Consider the following 15,821-nt stretch of genomic DNA (forward strand, 5'->3'; position numbering starts at 1 on the left):
TGGCGCAGGTCTGGCCCAGTCCAGACTGCTGCGCGATGGCGATCACCCGAGCCATCTTCCGCTTTATCTGGAGGTCGAAAATGGATCGTGTCCGCAGGGACGCGCTGTATAAGCCTCTAGATAAAGGGGGAATAAACGTGCCCAACATCGCCCTCATACTGATGGCCACCTTTGTGTGCGGCTGTATCAAGCTGTGCGTAGACCCTCGGTACGCAAACACCAGGTGTCACTACGTGCTGAGGTTCTACCTGTCCCCGGTTTAGCGAAGGATGGGTGTGGCCACGCTGCCGCGGAACGCTCCAAGTAGTTGGACCGTGCCGTACCACCTGTCCCTGGTGGAAAACTTTATGCAGAAAAACACCTTTGACCCCAAGTCCATCAGGCAGTGGTCGGCACGTAACGTCCTATAGGCCCTGCGGGGAAAGGAGATGGTGGATCCTGTGCGATGTTTCCCCGAGCAGACTGTCAAAGTCGTTTGGCAGAATGCCTCGTCTCCAGAACTTTCCAACAAGCACCAAGACGTAGCTTGGCTGGTGGTGAGAAATGCCCTCCCCGTCAGATCCTTCCTGAAGTCTCAGCCTCTCTGCATGTTGACCTCGAGGTGGCTGTCGTGGGGATGAGACCGTTGTTCACCTCTTTGTGGAATGTGCGTTTGCAAAGAAGGTCTGCAGAGAGTTGCCGTGGTTTTTGTCGCGGTTCATCCCAAGCAGTTCTGTGACACAGGTCTCTGTGCTCTACGTGTTGATCCCAGGGACAGGGACGCACATCGAGACAAGCAGGTGGAGGATCATCTACTCGGTGAAAGACGCTCTTTGGTCTGCCCGAAACTTGTTGGTCTTCCAGTGCAATGAGTTGTCCCCAGCAGAGTGTTGCAGACTGGCTGGCACATTCCAAGGCCGAGGACTACCTGCTGAGGGACGCACTAAAGCTTGGGGCAGCCGCCACAAATGCGCAGCGGGGAACGGTCGCTGTCTAAGACCTTTCAGCCATAGTGCACCGAGGGACTGGGAAAGGTATAGACCCCTCGGCCTGAAAGACTCACATTGAATGTATGCAGTGAATATTACATTTATCACAATTGTATTGAAGCACCTCAGAGTGCAACATGATCTATGTAGATAACTTGAATACTATTGCACTGTCTGACTGCCTGTAATCAGCATGTTGAAATGTCTGTAATGTTCATTGATCGTATTGAAGCGTCGCAGGGTGCGACATGATCTATTTGAAAAACTGGAATATGATTGCACTTTTTGCGATGGCCATTTTGAAATGTTTTGTAATGTTCTTTCAGATATTTTATGGATAAGGTATATTTTTCCACAAAAAAACGACAACAGTTACAAAGAAAACCAACAGCAGCAACAACAGCTCTTCTCCACAGTCTGAATTAGAATTTCAGAGTCAGAAAACAGAGCAAAAAAACACGCAGCGTCCTGAAATGACAAACCTGAAATGAAAGTGTACTTAGTGTATCAAGCCTTTAAACTGCATTGCTGAAAACTCCTTCCTGCCTGCTAGTGCAACAAGATGCTGCATCGTATATTACACAGCGAATCAGGCCTTCAGTCGTCTTGACTTGTGCAGCTCCAGTGACTTCAGGCCTCCAAAAGCAGGCCAGTATTTGAAAGGGCTCCTCTTGACAAGTGTAAGACCCTGATCAAACTAAATATTTTAATTTTCTTAACCAGTGAGATTGAACGAACCGTGATGCATGTCCAAGACAAAATAGAATATAAAGCAATGCAAAGTAAATTAATAACAAATTGAGAAAGTAAATATGGAACACAAAATATTTTAAAACTAGGGCACAGGTTAAAAACATGATCCTAATTTCTGTTGAACTGAATGAGGCGAGTCATTACAGTGCGTGACCGATTTGTTTAAGTGTGCGGGCCCATTAAACTTTTTGCACAGCCGCGCAAATTTAAAGGGGCTTATGTGGCGGTGTGTCTGTGAGGAAACCTCTCCTCATATCTTGTATCCCACTGTGAAACCGTCTTCAGCTCCCAAATTGCACTCAGACAATGTGCTACATTTGCATATTGTGCAGGAGTCGGGGGAGGGGTCATGGGGCTGCCCCTTGTCTCTGTACTTGAAATGGCAGCCAGGCAGCAACTGTAGTGCTTCCTCAAATCCAACCTGAAGAAAAGGCAAGACATGTTGGGTGCTGAGAGGGAGAAGCATTGCCACTTTAGGTTCTACTTGGATTTTACTGAGGTAAAAGGTGATTGAAAAAGTCAAGCCTTTCTCCCCTAGCAGTTACCACTGAGGACAGAAATAATACCGAGCGCTGATCTATCACTGAGCACTGAGGCCGGCCAAGGGGAGGCATCTGAAAGCTGCAGAGAGAGCAAGAAGCCAGGATGGACGACTGAGAATACTGGCTGAGATAGACAGCAAAAACTGTGACACAAGCTCAGGTAAGCGTGGTGTTTTGCAGTTCAAGTTCATCACTTTGTGACAGTATAGATATTTTTCACTTTCCTAGGATAAGGCTGTTCCCTTTCTAGAAGTTAGAAACAGCCGTGCAGATGTATTTTCTGCGCTCCTTTGCTTGCCTGCTGAATAGGACTGATTGGAGGGGAAAAGGTGATTAAAAGAGAGCCGACATCATTGCAGGCTGGCAGATGGTGTGCTGTGCTGTGCACGCAGGTGGTTTTGTTGTTTGGCTTGTGTGTGACTTCTGGTTGAAGCTGAAAGATTTCTAAAATTTTGAAGGAAATAATCTTCGAGAAGGGGAGAAACATTTTCAACATTTTAACAGGATCTAAGGCTGTTCGCTGTGTCGTACCTGTACTTATCCTTGCTGCCACCTGCCTTCTCACTGCTGATCATCATCTTGTGTTATTATAATGATATAATGCATTGGACTTATTTACTGTGACTTCATAACATGACACATTTCCCTTCTGGTGATGTCATGCTGACATCCCGTAAAGGAAATAGACCAACAGTCAGCCCAAAAGAAGGCCCAATGCCAAGCAAAGGAAGCCCATAAACGAGGATGCTAGACAGCTCGTACAAAAGAAAGCAGGGCATCAGGAAACAACTCAACAGCAGCTGACGTAGTACTCTCCAGGTTCAGTGCAGGAGAAGCACTGGAATCAGTAAAAAGTAATGCCCCTACATGTATGAACATACAACTTAGGAGCAGGAGTAGGCCACTGGGCCCCAAGAGCCTGCTCCACTACTCAGAAGATCATGGCTGATCCGATTGTAACCTCAACCCCACATTCCTGCCTACCAGCGATAACCTTCCAACCCCGCCTTGTTAATCTATCCAGCTCTGTCTTGAAAATATTCAAAGACTCTGTTTCCACCACCTTTCGAGGAAGAGAGTTCCAAGGACTCTCTACACTCTGGGAGAAACGCTGCTGACTTTGCCTTCCCTGTAGATGTGGAAGGACTTTAGCTGCATACCTGGTCAGCTGGCAAGCTCCACAGACCGATCGGCGCAGGCTTGGAGGGCCGAAGTGCCTGTTCCTGTGCTGTACTTTTTTTTCTTCTTTGTTCTTTGACTGCTCAAGCTGAAAGCAAAGACAAAAATACAGCAGGCCTCGATCGAAGAACTCCTCTGCGCTGTGAGCTAGTTGCTCACACGGAAACTCAGCTACAAAGACTCATGGATTGTCTCTCATGCCTGTCACGTGTTCTCCCTTGTGACTGAGTGTTTCTCGAAATTTTCCATTACCTGCCAGTTACACGACACATCTAGCGCAACCGTAGACAGCGACCTTTCTCCATTACGCCTTTGCCCCAAACTTTAGTGCGTCCCTCAGCACGTAGTCCTGGACCTTGGAATGTGCCAACTCTTTGCAATGGAAGACCAACAAGTTTCGGACAGCCAAAGAGTGTCTTTCACCGAGTGGATCCTCCGGCGGTAGTTGATGTTTGTCTCGGCGTGTGTCCCTGGGAACAGCCCCTGGAGCACAGAGTCCATACCTGTGTCACGGAACTGCTCGGGATGCACCTCGACAAGAACCACGGCCACTCTCTTCAGAGTTCTGGTGATGAGGCATTTTGCCAAATGACCCTGACGGTCTGTTCGGCGAACCGTCCGCCGGAATCCACCATCTCCTTTTCCCGCAGGGCCTCTAGGGTGATACGTGCTAACCACTGCCTGATGGACTTGCGGACAAAGGTGTTTCTCTGCATAAGTTTTTCCACACGGGACAGGTGATACGGCACTTGGAGCGTTCCGCGGCAGGGTGGCCAGACCCATCCTTCGCAACACCAGGGACAGGTAGAACCTCAGCACGTAGTGACGCTTGGTGTTTGGGTCTACACACAGCTTGATACTGCCATACACAAAGGTGGCCATCAGGATGAGGGTGATGTTGGGCATGTTTTTTCCCCCTTCATCCAGAGTTTTTTTACATCATGTCCCTGCAAACAGGATCCACTTTTGACCTCCAGATAAAGCGGAAGATGGCTGGCGTGATCGCCACAGCGCAGGAGTGAGGAATGGGCCAGACCTGCGCCACGTACAGCAACACCTGTCCCTGGTGGAAAAATTTATGCAGAAAAACACCTTTGACCACAAGTCCATCAGGCAGTGGTCAGCACGTAACGTCCTAGAGGCCCTGAGGGAAAAGGAGAGGGTGGACCCTGTGGGATGGTTCCCCGAGCAGACTGTCAAAGTCATTTGGCAGAATGCCTCATCGCCAGAACTTTCCAACAAACACCAAGACGTGGCTTGGCTGGTGGTGAGAAAGGCCCTCCCCGTCAGATCCTTCCTACACGCCAGGAGTCTCACCCCCTCTGCACGTTGCCCTCGAGGTGGCTGTGGTGGGGAAGAGACCGTTGTTCACCTCCTTGTGGATTGTGCCTTTGCAAAGAAAGTCTGGAGAGAGATGCAGTGGTTGCTGTCGAGGTTCATCCCGAGCAGTTCTGTGACACAGGACTCTGTGCTCTACGGGCTGTTCCCAGGGACACACACCGAGACAAAAATCAACTGCAGCTGGAGGATCATCAACTCGGTGAAAGACGCGCTTTGGTCTGCCCGAAACTTGTTGGTCTTCCAGCACAAAGAGTTGTCGCCGACCGATTGTTGCGGACTGGCACAATCCAAAGTCCAGGACTACGTGCTGAGGGACGCACTAAAGCTTGGGGCAGCTGCCGCAAAGGCGCAATGGGGAAGGGTCGCTGTCTAAGACCTTTCTGCCACAGCGCACCGAGAGACTGGGAACTGTTCAGAGCCCCTCGGGCTGTACAGCTCAAAATGAAAGGCTGTAAATGATTGTAATATTGTTTGTACTGATGCACCTGGTGATACATTTTGTAAAAGTTTAACCTGGATTGTACCCTTGTAATGGTGTTTTTGGAATGGTTTGGAATGTGATTGAAGATATTTTATGAATAAAGTATATTTTTGCAAAAAAAAAAAAAAAAAATCTGTTCTTATCAGTTTAATATCTGATACGTCCCTTATCTGGGGACCATATATTAAATTGATTTTTGGAGCAGGGAGATGGAATAGGGGCTTACTCCGTCCACTCCACGCATCGACCCGGTATTGCAGTATCTCTGGGAATGGTGCACCACCCCTTTCCAGGGGATTTTCAATGCTAAAAATAGTTTTCTTACAAACATCTGCTTTCTTTACTTTTCAACATGCACATGTTTCAAAACCCAACTTTCTTTCTTTCTCACTCACCCGCACCATCTACACACAAAAAACACGCACGCTCACCCAACGCTCACAGACACCACTCTCATCTCACAAACACTCTACCTCACTCATACAAAAACATCTTTCACTTGCAAATACACCTCTCAAACACTCTCTCAGCTGCACCTTTCGCCTCACAACATTTTCAACCAGCTCTCTGCTGCCGCTCCCGCCCGCTGCTGCTGCTGCTGCTGATACAGCAACAGTCAAAACTCACACCTCAAAGCTCACACACTTTACACAGCTACTCGGAAACGTCTACATCCACGTTCACACAATCCTTACACTGCACAAGGAGCCCATTCCGCCCGTCGTGACTGCACCAGCTCTCCCAATGAACATTTCACTTCGTGCCATTCTCCTGCCTTCTCCACGTAACCCAGCACATGCTTTCTTTTCAAATAATCATCTCATTCCCTCTTCAATTGAACCTGCCTCCGCCACGCTATCAGGCGGTGCATTCTAGACCCTGACCACTCGCTGCTCCTATCACTTTTGCTTCTTCTGCTAGTTACTTTAAACCTGTGCCCGCTCCTTCTCGATCCTTTCATCGGTGCAAGCAGTTTCTCCCTATCTACTCTCTCCAGATACCTCATGATTTTCAATACCTCTATCAAGTCTCCTCTCAGACTTATTTTCCCCAAGGAATACAGTCCCAACTTCTCCAATCTTACTTCATAACTCAACTTCCTCGCCCCTGGAACCAAACTCGTAAACCTCTTCTGCACTCTCTCCAATGCCTTCACTACCCTCCTAAAATGCAAGTCAAAATGCAATCCATCAGAGTCAGCATGGCTTTATGAAGACTAAATCGTGTTTGACAAAAGTGCTAGAGTTCTTTGAAGATGTGACAAGCAAAGTGGATAATGGCGATCCTGTAGATGTAGTATGTCTGGACTTCCAGAAGGCATTTGATAAGGTGCCGCACAAAAGATTAATACACAAGATAAGATCACACGCAGCTAAGGGTAATATATTTGCTTGGATAGAGCTTTGGCTAACCAACAGAAAGCAGAGAGTCAGGATAAATGGGTCTTTTGTGGATGGCAAGCTGTAACTAGTGGGGTGCCACAGGGTTCGGTCCTTGGGCCCCAACTATTTACTTGGATTCAGGAGTAGAAGGTACCATAGCTAAATTTGCAGATGACACCAAAATAGGTGGGAAAGTAAGTTGCAGTGAAGAAATGAGAAATTTACAAATGGATATGGACAGGTTAGGTGAATGGGCCAAAATTTGGTAGATGGAGTTTAACGTGGATAAGTGAGGTTATCCAGTTCAGCTCCTACAGGCAATGGTCACGGTGGTGGTCCCATGGGCCATCGATCTGGTCGGGCGGAAACGACTCTCGTTCCTCCGGCCTGGGTATTCTGCTGCGGGGAGGCAACTTCACCGTCTCCGAGGTGAAGGAGGTGGTGGGCGGGCGACTCCTCGTAGCAGACGTAATGTACAAGAACGCTCCACTCCGGTTAATTAACGTGTATGGCCCGTCACAAGGAGCTGAGCGGCTGGAGGTTTTTCAGCAGCTCCCACTGCTGCTGGCGACCTCCAGGCCGGTCATTCTGGGCGGTGACTTCAACTGCATCATCGATGCGGCTGGACGATCCAGCAGGGCCGGCAGCAGATTGGACGCTACGTCCAGATCCCTGATGGAAACAGTTAAGGATGCCAAGCTGCACGACGTCTTCAGCAACCCTGCAGACGGAGCGCAGCGTAGATACACCTGGTCGCGGCCAGACGGGTCCATTCGTTCCAGGATAGACTTCCTGTTTGTGTCCCGTGCATTCACAGTCAGATCCACCGAGGTCAAGCCGGTGTTGTTCTCTGACCACTGCCTCCTACTGGCGGACTGCCACTTGGAGAAGGACCTGAGGGTGGGCAGGGGGACATGGAAGCTAAATGTGCAACTGCTGACCCCAGAGAACATTGAGGAGCTCAAGAGGGCTTATGTAGGTTGGAGAACCATGAAACCCCTCTTTGAGTCCCTGACACACTGGTGGGAAGCGATCAAGGGAAACACCAAGAGGCTTTTCATCCTCAAAAGCATCCAGAAAGCTAGAAAGGAAGAGAGGGAAATGTCCCGACTCCAGAAAAACATGCAGAATCTGCTCCGGCTGCAGTCGGTGGGGGTCGATGTCAAGGAAGAACTCCAAGAGGTGAAGAGCCAGCAAGCCTCGCCCTTTGCCTCCAAGAACATCTTCCGTTCCAGAGTCCGCTCCGTGGAGCAGGATGAGACGTGCTCACGTTTCTTCTTCCAAAAGGTACAGAGAGAGAGCTCTGTGATCAGCAGCCTGAATGAAGAAGACGGATCAGTAAAGTCAGCGCAGTCCGACATTTTGAGGATCAGCAAATCCTTTTATGCTGGATTTTATGACGTGAAGCCGACGGACAGCACGGCCTCCCAGTCCTCCTTGTCCTCTATCACGGAGGTCTTAGGCGACAGTACACGGGAGAGGCTGGACAAACCGCGAACTCCTGACGAACTGACTTAGGCCCTTGAGTCCTTCGAGAAGAGTAAATCTCCCCAGAAGCGACGGCTTGCCGGTGGAGTTGTATTCGGCTCTGTGGGACTTGATCGGCCCAGACCTGCTAGGAGTGTACGAGAGTATGCTCCTGGCCGGCAGTATGTCAGAATCCATGAGGAAAGGCATCATCACCCTCATCTACAAGCACAAGGAAGAAAGGGAGGAAATTAGAAATTGGCGACCCATTTCACTGTTGAATGTGGACTATAAGATTCTGTCCAAGGTCATCGCCAATCGGGTCAAATCCGCTCTGGAATTGGTGATACACCCTGACCAGACCTGCACTGTGCCGGGCAGGAAGATCTCTGACAGCCTGGCGCTGCTCAGGGATACGATTGCCTATGTGCAGGACAGGGGTGTGGACACCTGCCTCATCAGCCTGGATTAGGAGAAAGCCTTTGACAGAATATCGCACACCTACATGGTGGATGTGCTCTCAAAATGGGGTTTGGGGAGGGAATTCGCAATTGGATCCAGTTGGATCCTACTCTACACTAACATCAGTAGCGCAGTCTCAATCAATGGGTGGGAATCAGATAGCTTTCCAATTAAATCTGGAGTCAGGCAGGGCTGTCCTCTCTCGCCTGTTCTTTGCTGAGTCCATCAGGAAGGATCCGGGCATTAGAGGAGTTACGATCCCAGGCAGTGGAGGCACTCAGATCAAAGCCTCCCTGTACATGGACGATGTCGCCGTCTTCTGTTCTGATCCGCTGTCGGTGTGCAGACTGATCCACATCTGCGACCAGTTCGAACTGGACTCGGGAGCCAAGGTAAATCGTGGGAAGAGCGAGGCCATGTTCTTTGGGAACTGGGCTGACCGATCCTTTGTCCCCTTCACCGTCAGTGCTGACGGCCTGAAGGTGCTGGGGATATGGTTCAGAGGGACCGGGGTATGCGTTAGAAACTGGAAGGATCCAGTGTCTATGGTGAAAAGGAAACTGGGAATCTGGGAGCGACGCTTCCTCTCCGTTGCGGGTAAGAACCTGGTCATCAGGTGTGAGGCACTCTCGCTGTTGCTGTACATGGCGCAGGTCTGGCCCAGTCCAGACTGCTGCGCGATGGCGATCACCCGAGCCATCTTCCGCTTTATCTGGAGGTCGAAAATGGATCGTGTCCGCAGGGACGCGCTGTATAAGCCTCTAGATAAAGGGGGAATAAACGTGCCCAACATCGCCCTCATACTGATGGCCACCTTTGTGTGCGGCTGTATCAAGCTGTGCGTAGACCCTCGGTACGCAAACACCAGGTGTCACTACGTGCTGAGGTTCTACCTGTCCCCGGTTTAGCGAAGGTTGGGTGTGGCCACGCTGCCGCGGAACGCTCCAAGTAGTTGGACCGTGCCGTACCACCTGTCCCTGGTGGAAAACTTTATGCAGAAAAACACCTTTGACCCCAAGTCCATCAGGCAGTGGTCAGCACGTAACGTCCAATAGGCCCTGCGGGGAAAGGAGATGGTGGATCCTGTGCGATGTTTCCCCGAGCAGACTGTCAAAGTCGTTTGGCAGAATGCCTCGTCTCCAGAACTTTCCAACAAGCACCAAGACGTAGCTTGGCTGGTGGTGAGAAAGGCCCTCCCCGTCAGATCCTTCCTACACGCCAGGAGGCTCACCCCCTCTGCACGTTGCCCTCGAGGTGGCTGTGGTGGGGAAGAGACCGTTGTTCACCTCCTTGTGGATTGTGCCTTTGCAAAGAAAGTCTGGAGAGAGATGCAGTGGTTGCTGTCGAGGTTCATCCCGAGCAGTTCTGTGACACAGGACTCTGTGCTCTACGGGCTGTTCCCAGGGACACACACCGAGACAAACATCGACTGCAGCTGGAGGATCATCAACTCGGTGAAAGAGGCGCTTTGGTCTGCCCGAAACTTGTTGGTCTTCCAGCACAAAGAGTTGTCCCCGACCGATTGTTGCGGACTGGCACAATCCAAAGTCCAGGACTACGTGCTGAGGGACGCACTAAAGCTTGGGGCAGCTGCCGCAAAGGCGCAATGGGGAAGGGTCGCTGTCTAAGACCTTTCTACCACAGCGCACCGAGAGACTGGGAACTGTTTAGAGCCCCTCGGGCTGTACAGATCAAAATGAAAGGCTGTAAATGATTGTAATATTGTTTGTACTGATGCACCTGGTGATACATTTTGTAAAAGTTTAACCTGGATTGTACCCTTGTAATGTTGTTATTGAAATGGTTTGGAATGTGATTGAAGATATTTTATGAATAAAGTATATTTTTACAAAAAAAAAAAAAATCTGTTCTTATCAGTTTAATATCTGATACGTCCCTTATCTGGGGACCATATATTAAATTGATTTTTGGAGCAGGGAGATGGAATAGGGGCTTGCTCCGTCCACTCCACGCATCGACCCGGTATTGCAGTATCTCTGGGAATGGTGCACCACCCCTTTCCAGGGGATTTTCAATGCTAAAAATAGTTTTCTTACAAACATCTGCTTTCTTTACTTTTCAACATGCACATCTTTCAAAACACAACTTTCTTTCTTTCTCATCGCTTCTCGGCCTTTTGGCTAAGATCAAGTGTTGCAGGGGCGACACCATGGTCCTGCCAAGGCAAGGTCGGGATGGAAGGGCGATAACCAATCGCAATCCAAATCCATACCGTGGGATACCTATCACCGTCCGAGTCACGGTGAACCACAGCGAAGGAGGATCACCTATGGATCGGGGCTTCATCACCAGGAGGATCCTGTTGAAGGCGTGTGGCTTCCAAGCTACGGAGATCTTCACCCTGCATGATTCCCGCAAAGGTGGTTATTTTGACGTGACGTTCAAGCGGGTGGCAGACTGCGTCCGGCTCCTGAGGGTGTTCGAGGAGAAGAGAGACCTGCCGGAGATGAAGATCCTTACTGCGGAGCCGCACTTTTCTCTGCCGTTGCAACGGGAACGTGAGGTGATGGTGCATGTGTACAACCCCTTCGTCCCTGTCGCCGACGTGGTCACCTTCCTCACCAGGTACTTCGATAAGGTGGGGAGCGGCACCGAGATTCGAGACGACTTGGGGATCTGGACAGGCAAACGCCTGTTTAAGGTCACGCTAAAGACCGATGGTAAGGGAGCCATTTTCCACCCTCCCTCCAGTTTCGCTATCGGGGGAAACCGTGGCTACCTGGTCTACGCTGGGCAACCCAAGCATTGTCGCTCATGCGGCAAGGCTGGTCATGTGGCGGCCAACTGCAGCGCCTCCCTCTGCAAGATCTGCAAACAGGAAGGGCACCAGACAAAAGACTGCAAACAGGCCAAGTGCTGCAACCTGTGTGGCGAGGCAAGTCACCTCTACAGGACCTGCCCCAAACGCTGCCGTACTTACGCACAGGCAGCCAAAGCCGACCAGGGGGAAGCAGAAGAAATGTTTCGTGTCACTCCAACCACCAAGGCCCCCAGGGAGCTCAACGGGACAAAGGAGGACACAGAGAGAGACAAGGTGGAGAAAGAGATTGAGGCAACAGAGAGCCAATCAACAGCACTACCCCCTGAACCTCCCAGTCCTCAGGACAGCGAATCAATGGAGGAGGAGGCAGCAGTGGAAAAGCAGCAGGGGGAGTGGCGGACGGTGAAGAACAACAAAAGTAAGAAGGCGCGAAGAAGAAGCAAAGGCATTTCCCAGAGAAGCGGCAAGAGGCGTCTCCCATCCGACATGGATGACAAGGGCAGCAGCTCTTCGGATGATGAAGTGCCAGGGCGGCACCGACAGAAGAGGCGGCAAAGCTCCAGGGCGTTGGAGGACGAGACACCCGAGCTCCAGAAAATTGGAGACAACAAGGAGACCAGCGCACCCCAACTTTGCCTGCAACCTGAGGAGGCCAGTGCACCACAGCCCCTGGAATCTGGGAGCAGTGAGGCAATCATCGCACCCCAGCTCCAGGAAGCCGGGAACAGCAACACCCCAGAGGGGGTGAGTTTTGGAGAAGCTTCTCCAGCAAAGGTCATCTCAAAACCCGCTCTCTACGTGAACCTCCAGATGCCACCTGAGCAGAACACTGCCAAGGAGATCTACCTCAGCCCATCCAAAGTGAAGGAATTTGAGCTCACTACGGGTATGAAGGAGCAGACTAAAGGTCTGGGACTCTCAGAGACAGTGGGTTTGGTAGGAGAATAAATGCTTTAAAATGGGTTTAAAGATTGTATCCATAAATGTGCCGAGCATTAAATCTACTACGCGCTGTGTTGCGACCTTGGACTACCTAGCCAAGGTCAAAGCTGACCTGTTGTTTCTGCAGGAGTGTGCGATACCGCACCTCAGCTCCTACAGGCAATGGTCACGATGGTTGTCCCACGGGCCATCGATCTGGTCGGGCGGAAACGACTCTCGTTCCTCCGGCCTGGGTATTCTGCTGCGGGGAGGCAACTTCACCGTCTCCGAGGTTAAGGAGGTGGTGGGCGGGTGACTCCTCGTAGCAGACGTAATGTACAAGAACGCTCCACTCCGGTTAATTAACGTGTATGGCCCGGCACAAGGGGCTGAGCGGCTGGAGGTTTTTCAGCAGCTCCCACTGCTGCTGGCGACCTCCAGGCCGGTCATTCTGGGCGGTGACTTCAACTGCATCATCGATGCGGCTGGACGATCCGGCAGGGCCGACAGCAGATTGGACGCTACGTCCAGATCCCTGATGGAAACAGTTAAGGATGCCAAGCTGCACGACGTCTTCAGCAACCCTGCAGACGGAGCGCAGCGTAGATACACCTGGTCGCGGCCAGACGGGTCCATTCGTTCCAGGATAGACTTCCTGTTTGTGTCCCGTGCATTCACAGTCAGATCCACCGAGGTCAAGCCGGTGTTCTTCTCTGACCACTGCCTCCTACTGGCGGACTGCCACTTGGAGAAGGACCTGAGGGTGGGTAGGGGGGCATGGAAGCTAAGTGTGCAACTGCTGACCTCAGAGAACATTGAGGAGCTCAAGAGGGATTACAAAGGTTGGAGAACCGTGAAACCCCTCTTTGAGTCCCTGACACACTGGTGGGAAGCGATCAAGGGAAACATCAAGAGGTTTTTCATCCTCAAAGGCACCCAGAAAGCTAGAAAGGAACAGAGGGAAATGTCCCGACTCCAGAAAAACATGCAGAATCTGCTCTGGCTGCAGTCGATGGGGGTGGATGTCAAGGAGGAGCTCCAAGAGGTGAAGAGCCAGCAAGCCTCGCACTTTGCCTCGGAGGCCTCCAAGATCATCTTCCGTTCCAGAGTCCGCTCCGTGGAGCAGGATGAGACGTGCTCACGTTTCTTCTTCCAAAGGGTACACAGAGAGAGCTCTGTGATCAGCAGCCTGAAGGAAGAAGACGGCTCAGTAAAGACATCACGGTCCGACATTTTGAGGATCAGCAAATCCTTTTATGCCGGATTGTATGACGTGAAGCCCACGGACAGCACGGCCTCCCAGTCCTTCCTGTCCTCTATCACGGAGGTCTTAGACCACAGTACGCGGGAGAGCCTGGACAAACCGCTAATTCCTGATGAACTGACTAAGGCCCTTCAGTCCTTCGAGAAGAGTAAAACTCCCGGAAGCGACGGCTTGCCGGCGGAGTTGTATTGGGCTCTGTGGGACTTGATCGGCCCAGACCTGCTAGGAGTGTACGAGAGTATGCTCCTGGCCGGTAGTATGTCAGAATCCATGAGGAAAGGCATCATCACCCTCATCTGCAAGCACAAGGGGGGAAAGGGAGGAAATTAGAAATTGGCGACCCATTTCACTGTTGAATGTGGACTATAAGATTCTGTCCAAGGTCATCGCCAATCAAGTCAAATCCGCTCTGGAATTGGTGATTCACCCTGACCAGACCTGCACTGTGCCAGGCAGGAAGATCTCTGACAGCCTCGCACTGCTCAGGGATACGATTGCCTATGTACAGGACAGGGGTGTGGATACCTGCCTCATCAGCTTGAATCAGGAGAAGGCCTTTGACAGAATATCGCACACCTCCATGGTGGATGTGCTCTCAAAATGGGGTTTGGGGAGGGAATTCGAAATTGGATCCAACTGCACTACACTAACATCAGTAGCACAGTCTCAATCAATGGGTGGGAAACAGATAGCTTTCCGATTAAATCTGGAGTCAGGCAGGGCTGTCCTCTCTCGCCTGTTCTTTTCGTGTGTTGCATGCAACCCTTTGCCGAGCCCATCAGAAGGATGTGGGCATAAGAGGAGTGACGATCCCAGGCAGTGGAGGCACTCAGGTAAAAGCCTCCCTGTACATGGACGACGTCGCCGTCTTCTGCTCGGATCCGCTGTCGGTGCGCAGAACGATCCACATCTGCGACCAGTCCGAACTGACCTCGGGAGCCAAGGTAAATCGTGGGAAGAGCGAGGCCATATTCTTTGGGAACTGGGCTGACCGATCCTTTGTCCCCTTCACTGTCAGGGCTGACGGCCTGAAGGTGCTGGGGATATGGTTCGGAGGGACCTGGGCATGCGTTAGAAACTGGAAGGAAAATGGTGAAAAGGAAACTGGGCATGTGGGAGCGACGCTCCCTCTCCATTGCGGGTAAGAACCTGGTCATCAGGTGTGAGGCACTCTCGCTGTTGCTGTACGTGGCGCAGGTCTGGCCCATTCCACACTCCTGCGTGGTGGCGATCACTCGAGCCATCTTCCGCTTTATCTGGAGGTCAAAAATGGATCGTGTCCGCAGGGACGCGATGTACAAGCCTCTAGATAAAGGGGGAATAAACGTGCCCAACATCGCCCTCATACTGATGGCCACCTTTGTGTGTGGCTGCATCAAGCGGTGCGTAGACCCTCAGTACGCAAACACCATGTGTCACCACGTGCTGAGGTTCTACCTGTCCCCGGTGTTGCGAAGGATGGGTCTGGCCACTCTGCCGCGGAACGCTCCAAGTAGTTGGACCGTGCCGTACCACCTGTCCCTGGTGGAAAAATTTATGCAGAAAAACACCTTTGACCACAAGTCCACAGGCAGTGGTCGGCACGTAACGTCCTAGAGGCCCTGAGGGAAAAGGAGAGGGTGGACCCTGTGGGATGGTTCCCCGAGCAGACTGTCAAAGTCATTTGGCAGAATGCCTCATCGCCAGAACTTTCCAACAAGCACCAAGCCGTTGCTTGGCTGGTGGTGAGAAAGGCTCTCTCCGTCACATCCTTCCTACACGCCAGGAGTCTGACCCCCTCTGCACGTTGCCCTCGAGGTGGCTATGGTGGGGAAGAGACCGTTGTTCACCTCCTTGTGGATTGTGCCTTTGCAAAGAAAGTCTGGAGAGAGATGCAGTGGTTGCTGTCGAGGTTCATCCCGAGCAGTTCTGTGACACAGGACTCTGTGCTCTACGGGCTGTTCCCAGGGACACACACCAAGACAAACATCAACTGCAGCTGGAGGATCATCAAGTCGGTGAAAGACGCTCTTTGGTCTGCCCGAAACTTGTTGGTCTTCCGGCGCAAAGAGTTGTCCCCGACCGAGTGTTGCGGACTGGCACATTCCATGGCTAGGACTACGTGCTGAGGGACGCACTAAAGCTTGGGGCAGCTGCTGCAAAAGCGCAATGGGGAAGGGCCACTGTCTAAGACCTTTCTGCCACAGTGCACCGAGGGACTGGGAACTGTTTAAATCCCCTCGAGCTGTACAGCTCAAAGTGAAAGCCTGTAAATGACTGTAATATTGTTTGTACTGATG

The 15,821-nt window shown here is 51.4% G+C and overlaps 2 pseudogenes; both read left to right on the plus strand.

Moving 5' to 3' along the window:
* The first annotated feature begins 5,368 nt into the window (after nucleotides 1–5,368).
* LOC144674450 (U2 spliceosomal RNA) lies at nucleotides 5,369–5,549 on the plus strand (annotated as a pseudogene).
* A 4,866-nt stretch (nucleotides 5,550–10,415) lies between these two features.
* Nucleotides 10,416–10,592, plus strand: LOC144674455 (U2 spliceosomal RNA; annotated as a pseudogene).
* The last annotated feature ends 5,229 nt before the right edge of the window (nucleotides 10,593–15,821 follow it).

Source organism: Cetorhinus maximus, unplaced genomic scaffold (genome assembly GCF_964194155.1).
Source record: "Cetorhinus maximus unplaced genomic scaffold, sCetMax3.hap1.1 HAP1_SCAFFOLD_655, whole genome shotgun sequence".
Classification (NCBI taxonomy): domain Eukaryota; kingdom Metazoa; phylum Chordata; class Chondrichthyes; order Lamniformes; family Cetorhinidae; genus Cetorhinus; species Cetorhinus maximus.